The 26,331-nt window shown below is 45.6% G+C and overlaps 1 long non-coding RNA gene across 1 annotated transcript; it reads right to left on the reverse strand.

Moving 5' to 3' along the window:
* Positions 1-1,736: 1,736 nt before the first annotated feature.
* LOC120869920 lies at positions 1,737-7,014 on the reverse strand. Its single transcript, XR_005722675.1, has 2 exons — positions 5,501-7,014; positions 1,737-3,148 (listed from the first exon to the last, which is right to left on the reverse strand). It is a non-coding gene; the product is annotated as an uncharacterized LOC120869920 (long non-coding RNA).
* Positions 7,015-26,331: the final 19,317 nt, after the last annotated feature.

The following is a 26,331-nucleotide window of genomic DNA, read 5'->3' on the forward strand; positions in this document are numbered from 1 at the left end:
TCAGTTCAGTTCAGTTCAGTTCAGTCGCTCAGTCGTGTCCGACTCTTTGCGACCCCATGAATCACAGCACGCCAGGCCTCCCTGTCCATCACCAACTCCCGGAGTTCATCCAGACTCACGTCCATCGAGTCGGTGATGCCATCCAGCCATCTCATCCAATGTCGTCCCCTTCTCCTCCTGCCCCCAATCCCTCCCAGCATCAAAGTCTTTTCCAATGAGTCAACTCTTCCCATGAGGTGGCCAAAGTACTGGAGTTTCAGCCTCAGCATCATTCCTTCCAAAGAAATCCCAGGGTTGATCTCCTTCAGAATGGACTGGTTGGATGTCCCTGAAGTCCAAGGGACTCTCAAGAGTCTTCTCCAACACCACAGTTGAAAAGCATCCATTCTCCGGTGCTTATACCTTGTTATTTCAAGTGTGTGGCTCACTGTCAGGTGAGGGCCACACTCCTGAACAGATGCTTTGCCTTCACCTTGTTTTGTTACCATAATTTCTTTTATTTTCTGCCTTTTTTCCATTCATATCTCATAAATCCATTCACTGTCTATCCGTCCATCCATCCATCCGTCCATCATCCATCTATCATCCATCCATCCTTCTACCCATTCATCTCAAACAATGACTTCCTATGTACCAGGTTCTGTGCTATACACTGACTCTAAAGAGAAGAGAGAATGATTTCTGTCCCCCAGTCTTGTGGGAGAGGCATATGTAAATACGTAATGCGTATTTAACATATGCAAATGACTCTAACATGTTGCAGAGGCTGAGCTGTGCATAAAACTGAGGGACTCCCTGCATTCAAAGGAGAGGCATCACCTCCAGCTGTCACCTCCTGAGGTGGACTTCCTGTCACAATGGTCCCTCTGATCCCACCTTCTGTTGTTCACGCCCTTGTGTGATCCCCTCCTGTTGAATGTGCATAAGAACTTGGGGCTCACTTGATTCTACCACAAGGCAAAGGTGACAGGATGTAGGGGACTACATGTGTATAGTTACATTATTAGGTTACATATCCCTGAAGTGCCTGTCTTGCTGGAATTTCTGTCTCCCTTGCTAGCTTTCAAGAAGCAAGAGGTCTCATTGGGGAATCCCACATGCCAAGGAACTGCAGAAGGGCCCTAGGAGCTAAGAACAGCCTCTAGCCAACAGCCAGCAAGAAACTGAAGCTCTGGAGCATGGGGCCTCAGGAACTAGGCTCTGCGGACAACTCGAGAGAATTTTGGAAGTGGACCCTTCCTCAGCAGAGCCTCCAGTGAGATTCAGCCCCAGCTGACAGCTTTTCTTTAATTGAAATTAATATACAATGTTAATAGTTAATATACAATGTGTTAATTTCTGCTGTACAGCAAAGTGACTCAGTTATACCAGCTAACACCTTGATTACAGTGTTATGAGACCCTAAGTAGTAGACTCAGATAAGCTTTGCTGGGATTCCTGACCCATAGAAGCTGAGATAAAACACATGTGTTTTAGTTACTTATTCTTCTGGCTGTACCACGTGGCATGTGGGATCTTAGTTCCCTGACCAGGGATGGAACCCACGCCCCCTGCAGAGGAAGCTCAGAGTCCCTGGACCACCAGGGAAGTCCCTTGTGGGTTGTTTTAAACCCCTGAGTTTGTAGTAATTTGTTATGCAACATTAGAAAACTATCACACCTCCCACCAGCGGTCAGAAATGTCAAGTTCTAGGAAGGGGCTGACAGATGGGGGAATGTCTCCAGCTTCCACATCCATTCATTCAGCAAATAGTTATTGAGCATTTATGATATATGAGGCACAGTTTTAGATACATTAGTAAACAAAAGAAAATCCCTGCTCCCACCAAGCTTATACTCTAGTCAAGGAATAAAAATATTAAATGCATAAATAATTATATGTTATTCAGTGATGAGAACTATAGAAAGGATAGAGGGGCTGGGGATGCTAGGGAGTGGGTTGAAGTCTTTCATAGGGTTCTCAGGGTAGGCCCCACTAAAAGGGCAAAAACTTGAAAGGAAATATTACACAAGAAACTCCAGGTATCATCCATGTGTATGACTTCAAGCACGGGTTCAAGGTCTCATCCTGCCCTGGGGGATCATGGTGTCATAACTGCCCTTTCTGACCTCTTCTCCCACCTCCACCCTCCATGCACAGGTCCACCCTGCATCCCCTCCTTCTAGCCTTCTGCTGTCCTCCAAACCCACCTACCAAGAATCCTCACTCTTCATTGTTTCCCTAACAAAATACTTCTTCTCCCCCATTCAGCTCAATGGCCTCCTCCCCCGAAGCCTCTCCTGGTGCCTTCACCCCACTCCCAGCAGAAAGTCTGTTCCTCCTGCACATGCCCTCCAGCTTTGCTTATGACTTATCCTGAGCTTCCACTTTCCACACATGTTACAGCTGCCTTTGTCTCTTGGAGAGACTGTGGAATGCAGGGGCTGGGGCTTGTTATCACTGAGCTTCCAGGCTCCAGCATATTACAGTTGGAATTTGTGGAAGAAAAAAATTAGTTAGATGGGACTTCACTGGCAATCTATTGGTTAAGACTCTACGCTTCTAATGCAAGGGGCACAGGTTTGATTCCTGCTCAGGGAACTAAGATAACACATGCTATGCAGCGCAGCCAAGAAAATATTTTTTAAGTTAGTTGGAGATCAGTCCTCTGTGGGTTTTTTCCTTTCTCTTTAAAGTCCTTAGAGGAGGTTGATATCATTCTTTATTTCGTTCGTTACTGAGAGAGTATTTGGACAGAGTACTATTCATTTTCCAAATTCTACTTCTGAGCCAACTTCTTCCATAGCATAGCCTGACCCAGCTCACAGAACTGCACACATGTTCAAGACACAGCCTTGGACACTAAAACAGATAATTCATGCAGCCACATCTGTCTTTTCCAGAGAGGTTCAGTTCATTCAGTTGCTTAGTTGTGTCCGACTCTTTGTGACCCCATGGACTGTAGCATGCCAGGCCTCCCTGTCCATCACCAACTCCCAGAGTTTACTCAAACTCATGTCCATTGAGTCGGTGCTGCCATCCAACTATCTCATCTTTCGTCCTCTTCTCCTCCTGCCTTCAATCTTTCCCAGCATCAGGGTCTTTTCAAATGAGTCAGTTCTTCACATCAAGTGGCCAAACTATTGGAGTTTCAGCTTCAGCATCAGTCCTTCCAGAGAGGAGAAAGATAGAATAATGATGACTTTTCAATGTTATTAGTAAGCAGCAAACATCTTGAGAAAGGAATGGTTTCCCTGCTTGAGTACAGAGCCACAAATATGATGACTAAAAAGTCTAGCTGTTTAATTAATTATTGCAATTAAAAATAAAGCAAGCACTGTAGAAGCAAAAGCCCTGCAGATGGCAGCTTCCTCCTAAAAAACAATGATACCACTCACCACATAAGCCAATGACAGGGGGAAAGAATTTGTTTGCCTCTGATTACATCTGATTGCCATTAGTGATGACAATAAACCAGGTAGAAGGACCAAATGATACTTGTGGGAAGCATGAAAAAGAGCCTGGGAAATACTTTCAATTGAGGATACACCAGAGAAAAAAATATCAGCTGGGAGTCACATAGATAAAAGGCACTCTGACTTAAGTCAGTCATCACAGTGGTACAAATTAAAATAACAAAGCCATATCACTTTTTACCTGTTAGATTAGCAGATGTTAGAAAACTTGATAATGACAAGTGTTGTGAGGCAGTGGGTTAGAGGAAACCTGAGCTCCTGGTGGGATGGGGCACTTATAGCCATTCTGGAAAGAGTCGGGATTTAGTCTAATCACATTCTGGCTAAATTCTTAGCAGAAAATCTAGGCCAAATTCTTTGTGAACTTGGGTTAGGTAAATTTTCTTAAGACACAAAATCTATGTGCCATAAAGGAGAAATTATCAATTGGACTTCATACACTTTAAAAAATTACTCTTCAAAAGACATTGTTAAGAAAATAAAAATAAGCCACAGGCTGGGAAGTAAATATTGGCAAATACATCTGATGAAGGTCTTATATGCTAAATACATAAAGAACTCTTACAATTTAGTAATAAGTACATAAGCAATAATTTAGTTATTATTATTATTAATGGACAAAAAGAATGAATAGACACTTCATCAAAAAAGTTGTATGAATGGCTAATAAGCATGTTCAACCTCATTAGTCACTCAGTTCAGTTCAGTTCGGTCTCTCAGTCGTGTCTGACTCTTTGCGACTCCATGAACCACAGCACGCCAGGCCTCCCTGTCCATCACCAACTCCCAGAGTTTACCCAAACTCATGTCCATTGACTCGGTAATGCCATCCAACCATCTCTAGGAAAATACAAATGAAAACTGCAATGAGAGAGATATCAGCATACACCCACTAGAATGGTTAATAAAAAGACTCACCATACCAAGTGTTAGTGAAGATGTGGAGCAACAGAATGACTCAGGCATTGCTGGGGGGAATGCAAATAGTACGACCACTTTGGAAAGCAGTTTAACAACCTCTTATAAAGTTAAATAATGCATATCATGTGTGTTTCTATACACAGGTATTTACCCAAGAGAAATAAAAACTTATGTCCATATAAAAGGCTGCTACATGAATGTTCACAGCAGCTTTATTCTTATTGACCCAAACTGGAAACAACCCTAATATCCATCAACTGGTGAGTAGATGAATATCTGCGAGGTGAATACTGCAAATTACGATAAATTCATAAAATGGAATACTACTCAGTAACAAAAAGGAATGGACTACAGATATGTATAAGAACAGGTGAATCTCAAAGGCATTATGCTGAGTGAAAGAAGTCAAGCACAAAAACTACATATCATTTATACAACATTCTAGAAAAGGCAAGATAATAGTGATAGAAAGCAAAGTGGTCCACAAGCCACGGGGCAACTAAGCCCGTGCGCCACAACTCCTGAAGCCTGCACACCCTGGAGGCCATGCTCTGCAACAAGAGAAGCCCTCCCACCGCGGCTAGAGAGAGCTCCTGCTCATCACAACTAGAGAAAGCCCACACACAGCAAGGAAGACCCAGCACAGCCAAAAGTGAGTAAATGTATTAAATTAAAAAGTATTTTAAAAAGTGAGTGAATTTTATATGCGTAAATTTTACCTCGATGAAGCAAATTAAATATGTGTGTGTGTGTGTGTGTGTGTATAAAAGACAATGCTACTTGAAAAAAAGATGAGGTAGGGGAAGTTGAGTGTTGTAGGTGAGAAGAGGGAAGCCAAGAGAAAATAAGAGAGACAGACAGACAGACAACCAGAAAGGAAAGACAAGGACACAAGAGATGTAGAGGGTGACATTCACACTCCTGTCCGACTCTTTGCGACTCCATGAACTACAGCACGCCAGGCCTCCCTGTCCATCACCAACTCCCAGAGTTCACTCAGACTCATGTCCATTGACTCGGTCATGCCATCCAACCATCTCACCCTCTAGGAAAATACAAATTAAAAACTGCAATGAGAGAGATATCAGCATACACCCACTAGAATGGTTAATAAAAAGACTCACCATACCAAGTGTTAGTGAAGATGTGGAGCAACAGAATGTCTCAGGCATTGCTGGGGGTGGGGCAAACTCCTCATCAACAGAGCCATGCTCAGAGGAACATGAAAACAGAGAAAGGAAAAAAGAATAGAAACACTTAGCAGGTATGGCAACGGCGGAATAATATTTGTTAGTGTTACCTTTTGGAACGGGTCTTCCCAGGTGGTGTTAGCGGTAAAGAACTCACCTGCCAATGCAGGGGACATGAGACAAGTCCCACAGCTGCAGCTCTGAGGGTGAGAGGGACCCAGCTTCTCTCTCACTGCCTCCTCTGGGATCACAAAGGGTATGGAGGATGTTTCCCGCTCCCCCCGGAGGTATTTGAAGGCTGGGGGTCTGTGCCCCTTTAACCGTCTTTATTCCAATTAAACATTTCCTGTCCCTTTCACTTTGCTCACCCTGGATAGTTGCCGAGTCCTCCAGCATCCAATCCACCCCTTTCCCCATCCCCTGGACTCTGATTTATCAGTGCTCTCTGGGGAGTATGGTGCCACCACGCGGCAGAACTGAGAAACTGAGCCCATGTCTAGTGGGGCGGGGCGGTGGGGGACGGCATGCGGCTTTCCCTCTGTGTTTCTTCTAAGGCAAATGCCTCTAATCCAGAAGCACGTGTAACACCAACCCCAAGGCTCTATCAGTTCCCTTGGGATAGCAGTCTGATCAATGAGAGAACTAAGAACACACACCGGGGAGCCTCTTACATCTAAAACAGGGTGACTCAGGCACTGGCAGGTGGGGTGACAACCGTGCCCTTCCCACCGTTAGGGAAGAGAAACAATTGTCAGTGGAAATCTTCTCCTTGCAAAGGTTCACGACAAAAGGTAAAGATTTCTGAGGCTAGGGGAGAAATTATTAGGTTTGCACTAACCACAATCCACCCACAGAGATGCAAATCCTATTTCAAGCAGGCAAGAGGTATCCCCCTCCAATCCCCCCTCCCCGCCCCCGCCGGGAACTGCACAGAAGCTGTCTTCTCTGCAAGCATAATTGCCGTGTAACTTCAACTTTATAAACATCTTTTACAAATAACTGTGGCTGGAATGAGAGTTTTGAAAAGCAGCAACGAGCAGGTTGTAAGTCTAGGTTAAATGGTTTAAAGAGATTGAAAGTGGCTTGGGACAAGGATGGAGAACCCTGTTTCCAGGGAAGAAAGTTTCAAGGTCTTGAGGGCTGGTTATCTCGCTGATGGTATGCATAGGATCACCTACTTGAACTAATCATTTCATCATCAAATAATTCTCACAGTAACAGATCGTGGAAGAAAATAATCAATTGTAATAAGAAGCAAAAGTAGAAAATTTACCTTAGATTCTATCTCCTCCAAATTTTACTCATTTTCTGGGTTCCCCACATATAGTCTTACTCAGTTAAGATTATACAGTTAAATTGTGAAACTTTTTTTCTAGGCATAGTCCTGAGAAAGGGGTCATTTGGGAGGGTTATGCTTCAGTTCAGTTCAGTCACTCAGTCGTGTCCGATTCTTTGTGACCCCGTGAACCGCAGCACGCCAGCCCTGTCCATCACCAACTCACGGTGATGCCATCCAACCATCTCATCCTCTGTTGTCCCCTTCTCCTCTTGCCCTCAATCTTTCCCAGGATCAGGGTCTTTTCCAATGAGTCAGCTCTTCCCATCAGGTGGCCAAAGTATTGGAGCTTCAGCTTCAGCCTCAGTCCTTCCAATGAACACCCAGGACTGATCTCCTTTAGGATGGACTGGTTGAATCTCCTTGCAGTCCAAGGGACTCTCAAGAGTCTTCTCCAACACCACAGTTCATCAATTCTTCGGTGCTCAGCTTTCTTTATAGTCCAACTCTCACATCCATACATGACCACTGGAAAAACCGTAGCCTATTTTGATGCAATTTAGCAGAGTGGTTATGACTGATGAGTCCTTTCTGGGATCTGTCTCGTTAAGTGATGAAACCAGAAAGCCATGAAATCCTGGGAAGTGTGAATGGTGGTAGCTGGAGTGTAGTGCATGAGGGAGCTGGCCTTGAGCAGGCTTCCACTTGGGGGATGCCCAGAAATGAGTGGGGCACTGGGAGATGCTGGCGGGGTGGGCCGAGATCCTCAATCATGTGGGTGCGGGTGACAGAAAATTAAAATATGACTTATATTGACACGAACTTCTTTGTAGCCATAGGTTGGGGCCTGGGGACATTTTGGCAATAGAAGAAATCTTGCTTGTATCTACCGGCAAGGAAAACACATAAAAATCTCGGATATTTTGTCTTATTCCCTGACAGTTAAAAGATGATTTTCAAGGTTGAGAAGAGTGTAATAACAGCCTGTTCTCACCCTGACCTCCCTCCTTGCACAATCCAGTTTCTCAAGGGTGGTAAAACACATTGAGAAAGGCACTGTCTTAGGGGAAAAAAATGTAAGTTCTTGATAGAGAAACAAAGAAGAAATAGGACAACGTGTGTGCTCGTGAAGGGTCTTTTCTTTAGGAGTTATTTAAACAGATGCCTTTTGATGATTATAGTGTTTCAAAATGTTGACTTGTTATATCCAAGGATCCTCTTTGTGTCCCAGAATAACAATTTCTCCCAAGAGAAGTAGCTTAATTCAGTTCAGTGGTGAGGTGAAGAAATGGCTGGATTGGGAGTGTATGCACCGTGTGCTGTGTGCTAAGTCGCTTCAGTTGTGTCTGACTCTTTGCGAGCCTATGGACTGTAGCCCACCAGGCTCCTCTGTCCATGTGATTCTCCAGGCAAGAATACTGGAGTGGGTTGCCATGCCCTTCTCCAGGGGATCTTCCCAGCCCAGAGATTGAACCCGTGTCCCTTGGTCTCGTGTCTCCTGCATTGGCGGGCGGGTTCTTTACCACCTGGGAAGCCCTGGATTGTAAGAGTACTCCCTAAAGCACCCAACATCTGCCTTATGTCCAGGCTTGCGGGGGAGACACATCTAAGTGGATCGTCATGGTTCCTGTCCTCAGGATGCTCACACTCTAGCTGTGGAAAGAGCTAGTGCTCAGCAGGGCGAGTAAATTCATATTTACATTAAACACTGGTTTTTGCATTAAACACTGGTTCTGCCATTACAGAGACCTTCATTGTGTGCCACAAATCAGCATGACTCATAGCCCCTGAGGATACTTGGCTTGGATGGTTTGTCAAGGGAGGACCTCTGGGTCACTTTACTGATGGGCAGTGGATTGCATTATTCCTTGCAGTGGGAGGAGGAGGAGCTACTGGGTGCCAAGTGTGTGGACCTGCCAGGCTCATTTGGGTTTTATGCGGAACCATCTCCTATTTGTTCTCCAGTTAAGACACAAACGGCTACATTCACTTGGGACACAGGAGCACTGGTGGTGCATAATCACCCCAGTTGAGCTCTGCCATACTGTCTGGATGAAGAAAAGTTTGGGGGTGCTAGAGTGGCAGGCAGCTGACCTCTTTGTCCATCCCAAAGGCCCAGGTCAGAGGGCAGATGGATATTGGTTCGGCCCTGCCTCAGGGACTGACTTCCCAGGTGGTGCTAGTGGTAAAGAACCCGCCTGCCAATGCAGGAGACTTAAGAGACATGGGTTCGATCCCTGGGTCAGGAAGATCCCCTGGAGAAGGGCATGGCAACCCACTCTAGTATTCTTGCCTGGAGAATCCCAGGGACTGAGGAGCCTAGTGGGCTACAGTCCATTGGGTCACACAGAGTGGGACATGACTCAGCACTTAGGGACTGAGGGACTGCTCACAGCGCCCAGAGGTATGCTTGCTTCTGTTCCTTTTCCTTTTCTTGTTGTTTTGAGGTTTTTGCCAAGTTTAAAGCTTTTTTGGCCCAGGAAGAGTTTTTTTTTTTCAGCTCTGGGTCTTCTCTGAGGAGGTGAATAGCCCTCTGGTGAGAGGAGGCAGCTGGGGCAGTGTGGGAGTGCTGTCTAAGAGTGAGCAGGCAAGGGTTCTAGTCTGGTTCCAGCAAGGTATTTAACCGCCCTGAGCCTCAGGGTTCCCATGTTGTAGAGAAGAATCAATTCTGACTCCATGTTGGAACTGTTTCTTTGGCTTGCTTTTTGTTGCTATTGTTGTTATAATCATACATAATCAGTTCAGTTCAGTCACTCAGTTGTGTCTGATTCTTTGCGATTCCACGGACTGCGGCACACCAGGCTTATCTGTCTATCACCAACTCCCGGAACTTGTTCAAACTCAGGTCCATCGAGTCGGTGATGCCATCTAACTATCTCATCCTCTGTCATCCCCTTCTCCTCCCACCTTCAATCTTTTCCAGCATCAGGGTCTTTTCCAATGAGTTAGTTCTTCACATCAGGTGGCCAAAGTATTGGAGTTTTTCAGCAATATTCAGGACTGATTTCCTTTAGGATTGACTGGTTGGATCTCCTTGAAGTCCAAGGGACTTTCAATAGTCTGCCTCAAAGGACTCTGCCCCTCTGCCTGACTGTTAAACTAAAGTGTCTTTTGTTCAGCTCATAAAGAGATAATCTGACCCTGCCCACCTGTGAATGGCTGCAAGAAAGAAAAGATTAACACATCCCTTCCCAGAGTTGTTTTGCAAGACTAATAGCCCTTTTTACTTTATTGCCTCTCCGTTTCTATTCTGCCTTTTGACTTCAGCTCCTCACCGCTTCTCTCTCTGGTTCTATAAAAGAACTTGGTATCCCAAGAAGATGGTTATTTTGAGACATTAGTCTGCCATCAGCCGACTTTCTGAATAAAGTCATATTCCTTGCCTCAACACTCGTCTCTTGATTTATTGGCCTGTCGTGTGGCAAGCAGAACAAGCTTGGACTAGGTAACTCCGACTTGCTCACAGAGCAAGCCCTTGTGACTTCCAGCTGAGAATGGTTGTGACCAGAAAACTAAAGTTTATAAAATTGTCATTTAGAAACCGTCCTCCCCCTTTACACAGAAAACCGGGGCTCTGCGAGAAAGCCTTGGGCGAGAAGAACACAGTGGGAGAGAACCACCGGCAAGCCAGGCTGGGGGCTTTCCTGTGAGCCCTGGCCCAAGACAGCCTTCATGGGACACCTGGGCCTCCCTTACATGGTCTCCACGTCTGCAGAGAATAACAAGCCCATTAAAAAGGGTGTGTGTAGAACTTCACAATTCGCACATACACTTTCTCAGGCTCTCTCCAGACTGCATAGGCTTTTGTTGCTCCAGAACGTTTTTGTCTCTCGTAGAAAGTACTTCTACCTGTATTTGGTCTTTCCCAGCCCTGCCTCCAACCAGTTCCTCAGATCCCAAGGCTTTGGACTCCCCACAAAGCACAGCATCCTCCCTACCAGGGAACGGCTGGGACAGGAGAAAGGACTATGAAGATGGGTCCTTTTCCTCCTACAATCACACCTCACCGCCCAACCTAGCGCTGCCTGTGCTAAGAGCTTTGCAGCTCAGTCTCCTCCTCTGAGCTCTGGCCCCAGCAGCGCCTTCCCACCTGGGATGCGGGCCCGCCCTCCAACCTGCAATTTAAGCAGAAGATGGAGCGGCTCCCTCTAGGCTACTTGCTAGATGTTGGAGAACGGCGACCTCTAGTGTTGGTTCTTGGAAGGGACGGAGCGGCTTTCTGCAGTCCAGTGAGGTTCCTGGAAACAGTCCTGCTGGGGACTGAGAGGCGAAGCTTAACTGGATGGGTTAAAGAGATGGGGAGGATGGACTGAAGGGACTCTTCATTTCCAGGAAGCCCAACTGTGCACACTTGGTCTCTGAGGCTTGCTCACGGTCCAAACACATCTATCCCTCTTGCACTATCTTCCTCTTTCATAACACCCAAGACTCAGCCCACCCCTCACCCCTGACTCACCTTGACAAAGCAAACTCACCTGCCTCTGTTACTGAACCAAACTTGGATCAGCTCGCCCCACATACAGTGAGGTCAGTCTACTGACACTGGGTTGTGGCAAAGGAAAGTTCAGTGTTTATTGCAGGGCACCAAGCAGTTAGTACTTAAAAGCCCAAACTCCTCAAAGGCTTTTAAAGAAAGGTGTTTAAAGACAGCGTGAGAGAGGGGGTTGTGGGTGTGTGATCAGCTCATAGACATGCTTTTAATTGGTTGGTGGTGATGTAATTGGGAGTCAACATCATCAATCTGCTGGTTCCAGTTGGTCTGGGGTCTGCAGGCTTGTGGACAGCATGCAGTTAACTTCTTCCACCTGATGGGGGTTTCAGTCTCTGCCAAAAGCTCAAAGGACATGTCTCAGGATATCTATAGCCCTTGAGGAGGAAGTTAAGGTTCTTGATTTTGCTTAATGGCCACACTATTATTTTGTCTTCCTTGGCTGTTTCCCTTTCTTTCTACATTTTCTCACTTCTCTGATTAAATTTATTCTTTGGGACTTGGGGAAGGCCTAGGAAGATAGTTTTTCTACCGACAAGAGGCAGGCAGAGGACGTGGTGGGGATCTGTTTGGGGAAGGCCTCACAGGGTCCTGTTTAGTTACACACCGGTGCCTAAGGAAGGGGAAGGTGGGACAGGCATCAGGCAGTGTCTGGTATGAACCAGGACGCCGGGCTGAGAGCACCAGTCCTCAGGTGGCCTCCTTCTGTGTCTTCGTGGTCCTGCCATGACCAGTCGATTAGTCTGGTCTTTGGCAGGGAGTGGGTGGGGGGAGAGTGTGAGTAGGCGAATATTGGGTGGCATGTCCTGTAAGGTAGCAAGACTGCCTGGTGACTGTGACTTTTCAGGGCTCCACGACCTTCAGCAACAGCACCTCATTCTCTGAGATGGAAAATCCACATTTTCCCCCAGTCTTCAGTAAAGTGCTACACTATTCAGATTACTACGCTATTTGGCCACCTGACACGGAGAGCTGACTCTTTGGAAAAGACTCTGATGCTGGGAAAGATTGAGGGCAGGAGGAAAACGGGGCAACGGGGGACGAGATGGTTGGATGGCATCACCGACTCAATGGACATGAGTTTGAGCAAGCTCTGGGAGATGGTAAAGGACAGGGAAGCCTGGAGTGCTGCAGTCCAGGGGGAAACAAAGAGTCAGACACGACTGAGCAACTGAATAACAACAATTCGGATTAAAGCCCCCTTCCCCTTTCCCTTCTAAGCTGACTGCCTTGCTTAAGCCCCTCCTATAAGGAGTTGTAGAGCTGCCTCTGGCTATAGCATGTGACGCCCACGGGGCTTAGAAGGCAGAGGCTTTAGGAAATGAAGGGTCTGGAATGCTTAGAGGGAGAAGGCTCCATTCTCGGCACTACGCTTTCTCCTTTCTCAGTCTCACAAATACATTCAGAATCTTTTGTCGCTGTTGTTTCCTATGAATTATATAATCTTTCTTCAGTTCTATGTGACTTTAGTGAGTTTAATGAGACCCTCAAACTGCCACACCTACGAGATCAAATTATTTGTACATAATTTTTGCCAAGTCTGTCTCCAATTATAGGTAGGGTGACCACACATCCCAGCTTGCCTGAAACAGTACTGGTATACATCTATCACCATGACATAATTATTCATGGTGTTCTCTTTCACTTTGTAAAGGGCCCCATTTAGATGGTGAATTACACTGGCATGCTAAACACAGATAATCTATGTAAGAAAACATTTAGGCATTAGGATTTAGAGGATGTGAGAGATAATGTTACCAGGAATTTGATATTTAAGTAATTATTATAATCTTGGCATAATTAGCTCTATTCTTCCTGGCAGCTGAAAAGAAGGAAAATATGAAGTGTTAGGAAGTTGATTCTGTCTTGTAAAATGGTGCAGATTACATCTTCTGGAGGGAAATATTTATCAGGCACTCAATTTTAGAAAGAATTTTTCACATAAATTGTTATATAAGGGACAATGAGTAACACAGGAGCTGTATTGTTCATGTTAGTTTTTGCAGAATTTTGTGGCCACTTTTAATATTGGTCCCGCAAATTATTGTGATTTTCCAGTTCTCTTTCTCTGTGAAAAATGGAGAGGAAATAAAAATTATTTCAGAGGGATAAAGTGAGATGATACATATGCAAGTGCTAAATAAATTACAAGTATCAATATTACCTTGTTGAAAACCCTCCATTTGTTGATGGACAAGCCAAGGCCCAGAGAGAGAGAAGTAATGTGGTTGCTGCTGCTGCTGCTGCTAAGTTGCTTTAGTCGTGTCCAACCCTCTGCGACCCCATAGACGACGGCAGCCCACCAAGCTCCGCTGTCCTTAGGATTCTCCAGGCAAGAACACTGGAGTGAGTTGCCATGTCCTTCTCCAATGCATGAAAGTGAAAAGTTAAAGTGAAGTCGCTCAGTCATGTCCGACTCTTCGCAACCCCATGGACTGCAGCCCACCAGGCTCCTTGGTTCATGGGATTTTCCAGGCAAGAGTACTGGAGTAGGGTGCCATTGCCTTCTCCGGTAATGTGGTTAGTTAGTGGCAAAACAGAGGTTAACACCCCTGTTTAATTCTCAATGCTAATAAAACCTCATAGAGCTGTTCACCAAGACATTCTGAGATTCTGCCAGGCCACCAGCGCAGGCTGGAGTCAGGGGCAGGAAGACGAGGTAGAAAGACCTTGGACAGTAATGGCCCAGTTGCAGATGGTGTTTTAAGCCATCATCATAAGAGATGTTTTTAAGGTAATTTTCTTTTAGCAAAACAGAAAGCTTCTCATGATGCTTGTTTGAGTAACTCTTGGCATCTGTTTTTTGCAAATTAAGAAAAAAGTTGCTCCCAGTCTGGTTTCCAGGGGCACAACCGTTTGGGGCTAGTTTCAACAGTGGGTTTTCCAGCATTCTGGCACAACTTCCTTTTCAGCTTCTCCTTCTCCCAGCCAGTGGCTCTCCAAGTTTGGTACCAGGCCAGCAGCATCAGCATCACCCAGAAACCTGTCAGACAGGCAAATTCTCAGGCCCCACCCAAGACCCACTGAATCAGAAACTGGGGGTGATTTTGATGCACACTAAGGTTTAAGAGTCACTGCTCCAGGCAGATCTTAGGGCCCTGTCTGGCTTCCAAGAGAGAAGAGAAGCACAATTATGGCAATTCTCCCCTTGCTGCTCTCCCCGCCCCCTAGGCAGGCTGTCCTTTCCAAACTCCTAATAACCATTGGTTTTTCAGGTTTGGCTGTTGCACTTGGGCATGCCCCAAAATGAAGTTGCATGGCCTGTTTGATGGTCTGCCTAGCCAGTGCCAGCTTTGAATAATACCTTTCAGTTCAGTTCAGTCGCTCAGTCGTGTCCAACTCTTTGCGACCCCATGAATCGCAGCACGCCAGGCCTCCCTGTCCATCACCAACTCCCGGAGTTCACTCAGACTCACGTCCATTGAGTCAGTGATGCCATCCAGCCACCTCATCCTCTGTCGTCCCCTTCTCCTCCTGCCCCCAGTCCCTCCCAGCATCAGGGTCTTTTCCAATGAGTCAACTCTTCGCATGAGGTGGCCAAAGTACTGGAGTTTCAGCTTTAGCATCATTCCTTCCAAAGAAATCCCAGGGCTGATCTCCTTCAGAATGGACTGGTTGGATCTCCTTGCAGTTCAAGGGACTCTCAACAGTCTTCTCCAACACCACAGTTCAAAAGCATCAATTCTTCAGCGCTCAGCCTTCTTCACAGTCCAACTCTCACATCCATACATGACCACTGGAAACACCATAGCCTTGACTAGACGGACCTTTGTCGGCAAAGTAATGTCTCTGCTTTTGAATATGCTATCTAGGTTGGTCATAACTTTTCTTCCAAGGAGTAAGCGTCTTTTAATTTCATGGCTGCCGTCACCATCTGCAGTGATTTTGGAGCCCCCAAAAATAAAGTCTGACACTGTTTCCACTGTTTCCCCATCTATTTCCCATGAAGTGATGGGACCGGATGCCATGATCTTCGTTTTCTGAATGTTGAGCTTTAAGCCAACTTTTTCACTCTCCTCTTTCACTTTCATCAAGAGGCTTTTTAGTTCCTCTTCACTTTCTGCCATAAGGGTGGTGTCATCTGCATATCTGAGGTGATTGATATTTCTCCCGGCAATCTTGATTACAGCTTGTGTTTCTTCCAGTCCAGCGTTTCTCATGATGTACTCTGCATAGAAGTCAAATAAACAGGGTGACAATATATAGCCTTGACGCACTCCTTTTCCTATTTGGAACCAGTCGTTGTTCCATGTCCACTTCTAACTGTTGCTTCCTGACCTGCATACAGATTTCTCAAGAGGCAGCCAAGCACTTAATGTACACACCGATCTGATGGCCCAAGTTCATTTTGTTTTAGAGGAAAAACACTTATCTCTTCAATCTCTGATATCTATGGCTGATGTCCAGATGAAATAAATTAGAAAGGATCCCATTTTTTTTTTTTTAAGGTTAATCAAGTCTCCAGGAAGTGGAAGCTATAGCTGTCTAGAATGTAGAACTCTGTAGAAACTGCAATCTTCTTTGGAAAGAGCTTTTCACATTTCCAAATGGGTCTCATCAGAAACAGTCTGTCAGAACCTGAAAGCATATTGATTCATTTTTCAAAGCATAATGAGCCTAACAGTTTTACCTGCTCACCCCACGACTGCAGCAGACCAGTTTTGAGCGTATGGACTTCTCAGTGAGGAAAGACCCCTCAGCCTTCCCTGCAGAGGGCTTTTCTTGACTCAGTGTAAACTGAAAAGGAAATGAGAATTTTGTGTGCACGGTTCTCACTTTGCCCTCTTCTATGTAGTTCTTCCTAGTGGGGCTTTCTGGACTACTCAAGGCACTCTTCCCTAAGCTTTGCTTTGTATACAGCATGCTGCCAGGAGAGTGGAAACTTTTTCTACTCCTGTGGCAAAGGGAAGCTGGAGGCTGGAGGGTGGGGCTGAGTCCCTGCCCAAGTAGGAAGGAGGGCACACCTCAGAGCTAACTTCTGCTCCCTGTCCTGAGCAGTCAGCACAGACCCTCTGAGCTCTGGAGCAAGATGCCTTGGCCAACAGCAAGGGGGGAAGGCTCTCAAGAATAAGGGGTGTAACTGAGTGGGATCCTCTGGGAACTTCCTGGGACAGAACTCCCGCCCTGTGTCCTCCACCTGCCTCTTGTCTGTAGAAAACTTTAGCCTCCTAGGTCTTCCCCAAGTTCCAAAGAGCAAATTTAATTGGAAAAGTGAGAAAATGCAAAAAAAAAAAAAAAAGGTGGGGGGATAGTCAAAGAAGACAAAATGATAATAGTTTAGCAATTAAAGTTAAGACACTTTAGTTCCTCCTCTCGAGCTATAGACAATATCCCGAGTCATACCCTTTGACCTCTTTGGCAGATCCTGAAACTCCCATGTCTACTAAAAAGATGCTCAATGTGAGAGTTGCAAGTTAAGTTTTATTTGGGGCAAAACGAGGACGGACTGCAGCCTGGGAGAGAAACTGCTCCAAAAAGGTAGTGGGGGAAGGCCAATATATAAGATTTTGGTGAAGGGGGAGTTCAGCGCAATCAAGCACTCATTCTACAAAAGTTTTTCTGCTAATCACAGGAGCTGATGTTACCGTGAAAGGATTTAGTGCTTTTCTAGATATGAAGATATGCAAGGATTGGGATCATGAAATCAGTTCCCGAAAATATCTATCTAAAGACCTGTTCCACCAGTTTCCCTGTATCAGAGTGCCTCACTCTCTACCCTGAATTCCCCTCAGGGGGTGTTGAAGGTTGGCAACTGCAGCAGCGCAGGGTTCAATCTCCACAGAGGCTGATGGCAAACACCAATTTGTAATTGGCACCCACCAGGGAGAAGAAGTTAACTGTATGCTGCCCACAAGCACAAAGACCCCAGATCAGTTGGACCCAGAAGTTTGACGACATTGAAACTGACCCCTGATTACCTCACCATCAACCAATCAGAAGGATATCCACGCGCTGATCAAGCGCCTCCCAACCCCTCTCCCTCACCGTCTTTCAAGACCTTTCCCTGAAAGTCATCGAGGAGTTCAGGTGTTTCACGGAGTAGCTGCCTGGACTCCTTGCATGGTGCGCGGCAGTGAATGCTGCACTTTCCTTCGCCACAACCAGGTATCAGCAGATGGGCTTCACGGTGCACAGGGGAGCCGACCCAAGTGTGGTTGGGTAACGGGGACAGGAACAGATGGAGACAAGTAAACAGCATCAAGAGAGAAGTATCTTTCCTCCAGAATGATGGTTCTCAGCCTAGAGTTGACATTAGAATCACCCTGGGAAGCTTTTAGCGTTTCTACCAACCAGGTCATACCCTAGATCAATTAAATCAGAAACTCTGGGAGTGGTAACCAGGCAATAGCAATTTTTTTTTTAAAGCTCCCTGGGTGGTTCTGAAACTGTTTGGTATCTTTCCAGGGGCTCTGAAGAGCTCTGGTACTAAAGTCCTTTATGTCTCAGTGTAGAAAAGAGTTCAGTGAGAGACAAACGATAGAAGTGATTTATTAAAATAGGACACTTGTGAGGCTTTCGAGTGGGTGGGCGGTGCTGCACCACAAGAACTTACTGGGCTACAGTTTTATAATTGAAGGAAAAGTGCAGAGGGGGAGAAGGACTTCTTTGTCTTTCTTGAGAAGACATCATGCTTCCATCATCAGCTCCTCCTCCAGGTTGAGCAGGAGAGTTTTCTTGTCCCTACGTGGTCAAGCGAGGTCCACAAATTATTATTTTTTAATGTGTGCAGAGAACGTGTCCTCAGGATCATTAACTCACTTACTCGCTGGGCCGCTGCAGGTCCCAGGCCACCACTGTTTTATTACTTGGGGCATGTCTCATGCTTCTAATATAGATTTGCTGCTAAGCAAGCCTGCTTGGTTTCGTGGTTAAGCAAACCTGCTTTTTTGAGTAATCATTAACTTATAAGGATCGCCCGTATTTTTCCTACTTGTAATTCTCTAGTGGGGTTAACTACACAGTCACCTACTTTGTCCCTTTACTCAGTGGCTATCAGTTCCAATATGTAGCCAGGCTTGAGAACCATCTTTCTAGCATCCACTTCCTCCAGTAACCACTGCTTTCCTGCCTTACCTCAGGTCAGGGCCCCTTCTCATTTGTCTTGTTTGCATTTCTTCATTCTTCTGGCTTTGAAGACTATGATGTAGAATCATAGTTTTAATCTGAATTTATTTTGCTTGGACCCCTTATTTCCCTTGGGATCTTATATCTTTATTAATGGGCTTTCCTAGGAGTTCAGCTGGTAAAGAATCCACCTGGAGGATGAAACTGGAACCTATTATACAGAGTGAAGTAAGCCAGACAGAAAAACACCAATACAGTATACTAACGCATATATATGGAATTTAGAAAGATGGTAACGATAACCCTGTATGCGAGACAGCAAAAGAGACACAGATGTATAGAACAGTCTTTTGGACTCTGTGGGGGAGGGAGAGGGTGGGATGATTTGGGAGAATGGCATTGAAACATGTATAATATCATATATGAAACGAATCACCAGTCCAGGTTCGATGCAGGGTGCAGGATGCAGGTGCACTGGGACGACCCGGAGGGAGGGGGCTCAGGATGGGAAACACGTGTACACCCGTGGCGGATTCACGTTGATGTGTGGCAAGACCACTACAATATTGTAAAGTTTAAAAAATAATAATAATAAATAAATAAAATAAAAAATAAAACATTTCCTTTGACGAGAAAAAAAAAGAATCCACCTGCAACGCAGGAGACCCTGGTTCAATGCCTGGCTCAGGAAGTTCCCCTGGAGAAGGGATAAGCTACCCACTCCAGTGTTCTTGGGCATCCCTGGTGGCTCAGATGGTAAAGAATCTGCCTGCAACGTGGGAGACCTGGGTTCGATCCCTGGGTTGGGAAGATCCCCTGGAGGAGGGCATGGCAACCCACTCCAGTATTCTTGCCTGGAGAATCCCTATGGACAGAGGATCCTGGCAGGCTGCAGCTCATGGGGTTGCAGAGTCAGTTGCGACTGAGAGACTAAGCACAGCACATCTTTATTAAGCAGTTGGAGTCCCAGAAGAAATTATTGGGATGATTCAGAAATGAGATATAATGATAGATTTCTCACTGGACTTTGAACTTCTGGTCACTTCCCATTGACTGTGATGAACAAATGAGCCTCTCCATGAGACAGTGCTTCATGGTAATAGGTTACAGAAAAATAGCGTCTCAACAATAGGATAGACTCAATGTTTTACTGGACAAATATAGTGATACTTTCAAAGGTATACCACTAGAGACTCTTCCTAACAACCATGTTAAAGTTTGCCAACTTATGACCAAAAGATCTTCCTCCCTCTCCCCTGCCAGTCATGGTGGGGTATTTTCTCCTTTACAAGTTCCCTCCTCCACTTACTGACTATAAAGCCATTCTTGGAAGAGTTCTTGAACTTGTATGCAAAATAAAGTCTGTGATTTTGGAATCTTAAGTTACCTAGGTGTGGTGGTCACCAGTTTTTGCCTAATAAACACTCCCCTTCTTTCTTACAATGTAGCTCTTATACTAAAGGCTTTTTAAAATTCTGGAACAGGTTCCCTTACTCCCTCCGCTAACCCCTCATCCTCCCCAGTACACTGACTCACCATACTTTGGCAGGATCTGGAGCATCATGGACCATGAGAAAAGGAGAAACACAGTACAGGTTGTGAACCAAAAAAGCATACGGCACTCTCTCCCCTTCTCCTTTACTCCCCTCTGCTGCCTGGGGCTAAGTACCATCCCCAGCTGCTTTCAATGAAAAAATGCTCCATCATTATAGGGAGGGACTAAATTGTGAAATTGCTAAATGTCTATTCAACCTTTATGTTACCCTTCCTAATGTTTTATATATGTCTACAAAAGTTGGGTTTTCTGCTTTCACCCCCAGGCTAGACAGATCTGCTCTGGACACTCACCAGTCCAAGGGCCAGGAAGAAATCTTCTCTTCTCAGAACAGGTAAATTCATGAAGATGCTGGCCTCAGCCTAGTTTCCCCAGAAAACAGGCCTGAGGCCAAGCTTGCAGGCTAAATCTCTACTGCGGAAAGGGACTGAGTTCCAAGGAAGTAAGAGTAAGAGGGAAAAGGAAGTGAAGAGACCAGGCAATACAAGGTAGCTCCTTACTAAACAAGCCTCAGCTTCTTAAGCAAGCACAACTGGTTGCTTAGGGAACAGTGCTTGATCCAAGAGGCTGGGATGTAAGTGCCCCCAAGTAACTAAGCAAGAGCTGACTTGGCAGACACTTTCTCAAGATGGCAGATTTAACATCCTGGCAAGGACCCCAGCGCATGAGGCAAACTCTACAGTGAATCCTAGAAGCTTGGAGACAGTGATAGCCAAAGCTGAGTGCTGGAGTGGACATGCCTGACACCCTGGCAGTGAGGGAATAAACAGGTTGAGGAAAGTGGGCACCTGGAATTACTATATAACACAAGGCCAGAAGTTCCACAGGGGAAGTATGTTGCACAGGGGTTTCTGCTGGAGGAGGAAGGTGGAGGGGAATGAAATTTTTATCTTATTTGACTAGTATTTTTTATTTTCTAAATTTTCTAGAATAAGCTCTCAGTATTAAAGTGAGCAAGTCATCAAGAGTTCCTCTCAGGGGCTTCCTGGGAGGAACTGGAGGCTTCCTGGGAGCCACCTCAGTCTGGTGGCTCTGGGTAAAGAATTCACCTGCCAAGACAGGAGACACAGGTTCAGTCCCAGATCCAGGAAGATTCCACATGCCGTGGAGCAACTAAGCCTGTGCACCACAAGTACTGAGCCTCTGCTCTAGAACCCGGGAGCTGCAACGACTAAAACCCAAGCACCCCAGAGCCCATGCTCCACCACAAGAGAAGCCACCACAATAAGAAGCTGGCACATTGCAGCTACAGAGTAGCTCCTGCTCACCACAACTAGAGAAAAGCCTGAGCAGCAACGAAGACCCAGCACAGCCAAAAATTTTACAATACTTAAATTAATTAAATTAAAAAAAAATTCCTCCCTTGGTGAGTTTTCCCAGATGCACAAGGCAGCTTCCGCAAGAGGATGGACCACCTTTAGGAAATGAGTGCTCCAAAATGCAAAGGAATGAAGCTCAGGAACAGCCAGCTCTCCACAGAGGATGTGTGATGTGGCGGGAGAGGGGACAGGCTGGACAGACATGAGACGGGTCAGTTCAGCAAATGACTGCGAAGCATCACCTAGGTGCCTGTAGTACAGAGGCAATCTGTACTTCTGAGGTCCAGGAGCTCCCAGATCAGTAATCAAGAGCTTGCCATGGAGGATGTCATGCCTCAGTAGAGCTTTTTGGGCCTCTCTCAGAACTGGGGGCTTGATACTGCTGGGAAGGGCTGACTTTGAGTTGCTTTCCAGGTAACAGAGAGTCCCTCTGATCCACTGGCCACATGGTGAGACTAGATAACATTGGAGCCTGAGCTTGTCCCGAAACCTGCAGTTGCCTGTGCATGAACCAGCAGCGAGAGGAGCTGCTGACTCACTGCTGCCCAGAGGGCAGCCTTCTAAGGAAATCCATGAAGGGAGCACCGTGTGACATGTTTTCTCTAGGGTTTCTCTAAGGGTTCTGCCACCTTGAAAATGAAGAAGGAGAAAGAACTGGCAGCAAATGGCTGAACAAAATTCCATCAAACTGGAGAGGAGATGCTTAGTTGTGTTGCCCCAGTGCCCATGTACTCCCTGCACACCTAATGGATTCTTGGTTGTTATTGGATTCATCTGAGAAATGTTTACAGAGTATCTTTTTGTTATTGTTTTAATTATGAAAATACTAAATGCACTGACAACAAATTCAGACAGAAAGAAGTGTGAAATAAAAATCTCCATCATCAATCCCTGGGGCTTCCCTAGTGGCTCAGATGGTAAGGAATCTGCCTGCAAAGCAGGAGACCCGGGTTTGATCCCCGGGTTGGGAAGATGCCCTGGAGAAGGAAATGGCAACCCACTCCAGTGTTCTTGCCTGGGAAATCCCGAGGACAGAGGAGCCTTGTGAGCTAGTCCGTGGGGGTCACAAAGAGTCGGAAACAACTTAGTCACTAACACACATCAATCCCTGCTCTTCTAATTGGAGGCAATCACCTATAATAGTTTCTTATAATTCCTCTGGAAAAATCTGTAGCAAATGTAAGCATCACAAACATACACAGTTGGTCATACAACATAAATATCAATTTGCTTTTCTGACTTAAAATGTATGTATTGAAGACTTTTCATACCAACCCAACCTATTTAATGGCTGCAGAATATATTTCAATGCATGAGTGTACTGTAATTTAGTTACCCATTCACTGTTAGATATTTATATTTGTAGCCTTTTGATTTTACATCATTTTAGTGAACATAATTTTGCAAACACCATTAGGCACTTCTGCAAATAACTCGAGATGATTCATGACTAGAAGCGGAACTGCTGGGTTGGATTTTGGAGGATATTGTCACATTGATCTCTCCCCCAAATTAATTTGAACCAATCAGTATATAAAGCTATTTCCCTACATCTAGTACCTCCTGGAAACAGGGCCAGAGGGATCCCTGCCATGGACTCTAAGCTGAGGAAAGCTCCATTCTGGCTCTCTCTGACTGTGCCCTTCCCAAAGGGAATGGGCTGTATGGGTTCAAGGGGATGTGTTGACCTAGAGCCTGCACCCCTCCACTTCTTGATATGCTCTGGGTATCTGAGACCCTAGGATTTCTTTTCCAAAGAGCTCTAAGCCTACCTCTAGGGTAAGCACAGGCTTCTTCCAAGATCATATGGCTGGTATATCATCCCTAGGTCCTATATGAAGTGTAGACAGAGCTTGGATGTGTGGGCTGGGTGTGTCTCACAGTGGAGGATGGAGCTAGAGTGGGAAAAAAAGAGACAGGCTTTGTACTAGGGGCTGGAAGTTATCTCTGATGCAGAAGTCTGAGGGGTGTAAGAAGTCTAAACTTGAAACCTGGCTTGTCAGGTTGTGACTGAGATATATTTGTTAAGAGAAAATAATATATTTTATTTGATGGTTTGCTTAATTTACAACTTTTATGTATTGAATAATGTGATATGTGGGCATGCATTTGCATTATTGCTCTACCCCTGTACATGTTAAATGTGTGGCTCCAATGGTTAAGTGCCTGGCTGCAATGGAGGAGACCTGGGTTCGATCCCTGGGTTGGGAAGAACCCCTGGAGAAGGAAATGGCAGCCCACTCCAGTAGTCTTGCCTGGAAAATCCCATGGATGGAGGAGTTGCAAAGACTCGGACAAGACTGAGTGATTCCGCTTAGTCTATTGGAGGGGGTGGACAGAAATGGTATACTGAACTGTGATGGGCATATCTTTAAAATTAGTAATGCTGAACACAGTCACATGATTCTTAGCCGTTTTTATATCTTTGCTCCTTTCCTTTTTCTTTTTCTTTCTCTCTCTCACTTTATTTGTAAATGTTCTCTTGTGTATGAAGCTAATTAGCTCTTTGTCACCTGTTTTGCATATGTTTGTCTCTCTTTTTGTAATTTATCTTTTATTTTCGTTGTTTTTGCCAATGTCTAGAATGTTTAGACATTTTCTGCTTTCATATGTACCTATCATTTTTCTTTTCTCCTATTTCTAATGGTGGTTGTTTACATGCTGTTTATGTTTTTCTAAAACCTATCTTACTGTAAGCTTTTTTTTTTTTTGCCACAAAACACTTTATTTACAAAATACATGTACTGAATACTACACATCAGCCTGTCACCATGGAAATAACCCCAAAGCCAAGGCAGGGCGGGCTTTAAAAAAAAAAAAAAAAAGCTATGCCCATAGAAAGAGCAGAGCTCTGTCTCTCAGTCACCCTTCCAACTCAGAAGGAAAATTTCCCATTAGCGCCTGGGAGCGGGTGGTGAGCTTAGAGCCCACAGGACTGAAGGCCTAGAGGGGAAAGAGGTGATGTGGGGGCAGGAGGGTGAGGCTGGCTGCTTGGGATCCTCCTGGGAATGGAGGGGAGGAGGAGGGGACACCCAGTATCCAGCAGGGGGCGCTGGATGCGTACAAACAGCAGAGGGAAGCCGCAGCTCACTCGGCCTTGCGCGCTCCAGGCCAGAGGGTTCTGAAGATCGGGGTAAGGTGGTCAGCGCATGTCTTCACACCAGCGAGGCATTCGCTTGAGCTGGTAGTCACTCTGCCAGGCGTGTACCACCTTGGGGTCTCCCACGTCAGAGGAGAGCCCCTGTTCAGCTTCGTGTATCTCAACAGGGCTGTAGCTGCACAGGGGTGGTGATGATGATGAAGCCACTCCACCTGCTTTTTCTCCTGGAAATATATTACCAGAGCCCCTACCACCTCAACCAGGGTGAGGAAAAGAGGCGCCCACACGTAGGCCACCAGGGAGTGGCCTGCTGACTTGGGGTAGGAGGGGCAGGCACTGGGACTGTGGTGATACTCATGAATCAGCGGCCAGAGGGCTGGGTAGTCAGCGTGGGAAATAGTGCCTCTGCAGGGCACCTCCACTGGGCTCCCTCGGCCACTGCAGCCCCGATGGGAATGCCCTGGGTTCCTGGACCTAAGATAAAAAAACTGCATATGCTTCCCCCAACCCCCAGCAAATTTGGACACATATACTGCCTCCTGACCAAAGATCAGCTTCAGAGAGAGGAGAAGGAAGGCAGAACAGAATAAAATATTTGAAGAAATAATGGCCAGAAATTCCCCAAATTTGATAAAAACTATAAACTCACGGATTCAATAAGTTCAATCAACCCCAATGAAGAAAACTACATCAAAGAACATCATAATCAAATTGTTCAAAATCAATGGTAGAGAGAAAATCTTAGAAGTGGCCAATGGGAGAATGAATAGAGGAACAAAGACAAGGATGACAGCAAATTTCCCACTGGGAGAAAAAAGGCAAGCAAGACAGTAGGGAAGCATCTGTAAAGAGGAGGACAGAAGTATCAGGACTGGAAAGTCAGATGACTGTGTTACCCAGGGCCTGACACTATGATGTGCTTGGGCCAATAGGGTATGAGTATGAGTATTCTGTAAGGGGCAGATACCTGAAGGCAGGAGGAAGTTTGAGGGCCCGTTTCTACTCCATTACCTTTAAGGCATCTCTCCATGGAAGGATGCTCCACTCTGAGTCTCTGCTTCAGAGACTTCTCCCCTGAGAAGAGGTCCCTCTTTCACAGTAATGCCTCAGGGCACTTGCTAGCTCCCGGGGATCACTAAACCCCTAAAAGGAGTGGGGTTGAATAGAAGCAAAGATAAAGAAAGGATGTCAGTATTAGATATAAGGGATAGGTAAGCTGATCCTAAAGACAGGAAAATAAGACCCAGAGGGGAAGTCCAAGACAGGCCAGAGTGGACTTGATCATGGGTCAAGGTGAATGGCTCTGGACAAATGCCATGAACTGTGCAAGAGTGCTTGAGGCCCCACAGGGAGCGGAGCAGGGGCCAGGAGGCTTGGTGGTGGCAGGAAGTACAGGTGTGTCTTGCGGGAGACGCCAAGAGCTAAATCTCCTGCTAGCTGTTTCTGCCACCAAGGACCCATCATCAGCTGACCTGGATCTTTGAGAAGGTCACTGCCTTTCTAAGGCAGTCATTTGACCTGGATTTCAAGATCTGTAAAACTTCACTTGGAGTATCCAAAGGGTTTGAGAGAGAGAGCAACTATCAGGAAGGCAAGGTTCAAAAAGCCTTCTAAGGACTGAGGTTACTTTAAATGCCATTGAGCATTTGGGAGATAAATGAAAATCATGCATTCTATATGATAATTTTATTAAAAAGGATAAATATCTACAACTGTGCAGAATTCAAATTTGTGCAATCCATGATTTTAGAGGCATCTTCTAAAGCCTTCTTTTAATTAATTTAAGCCCATTAAATTGAATTTCTTACTGTTTCTGGCCCAAACTAAGTTGTCACACTCAGATTAATTTCTCCTAGAAGAGAAGCAAGGCAATTATGAGTGTACCCATGGTGAGTCACTCTTCGCTGGCAGAGGTTTATTGATATTTGAGGGAGTATTGTTTACCTAAAATATCTCGTGAT

This window comes from Oryx dammah, unplaced genomic scaffold (genome assembly GCF_014754425.2).
Source record: "Oryx dammah isolate SB20612 unplaced genomic scaffold, SCBI_Odam_1.1 HiC_scaffold_2, whole genome shotgun sequence".
NCBI classification, from domain to species: domain Eukaryota; kingdom Metazoa; phylum Chordata; class Mammalia; order Artiodactyla; family Bovidae; genus Oryx; species Oryx dammah.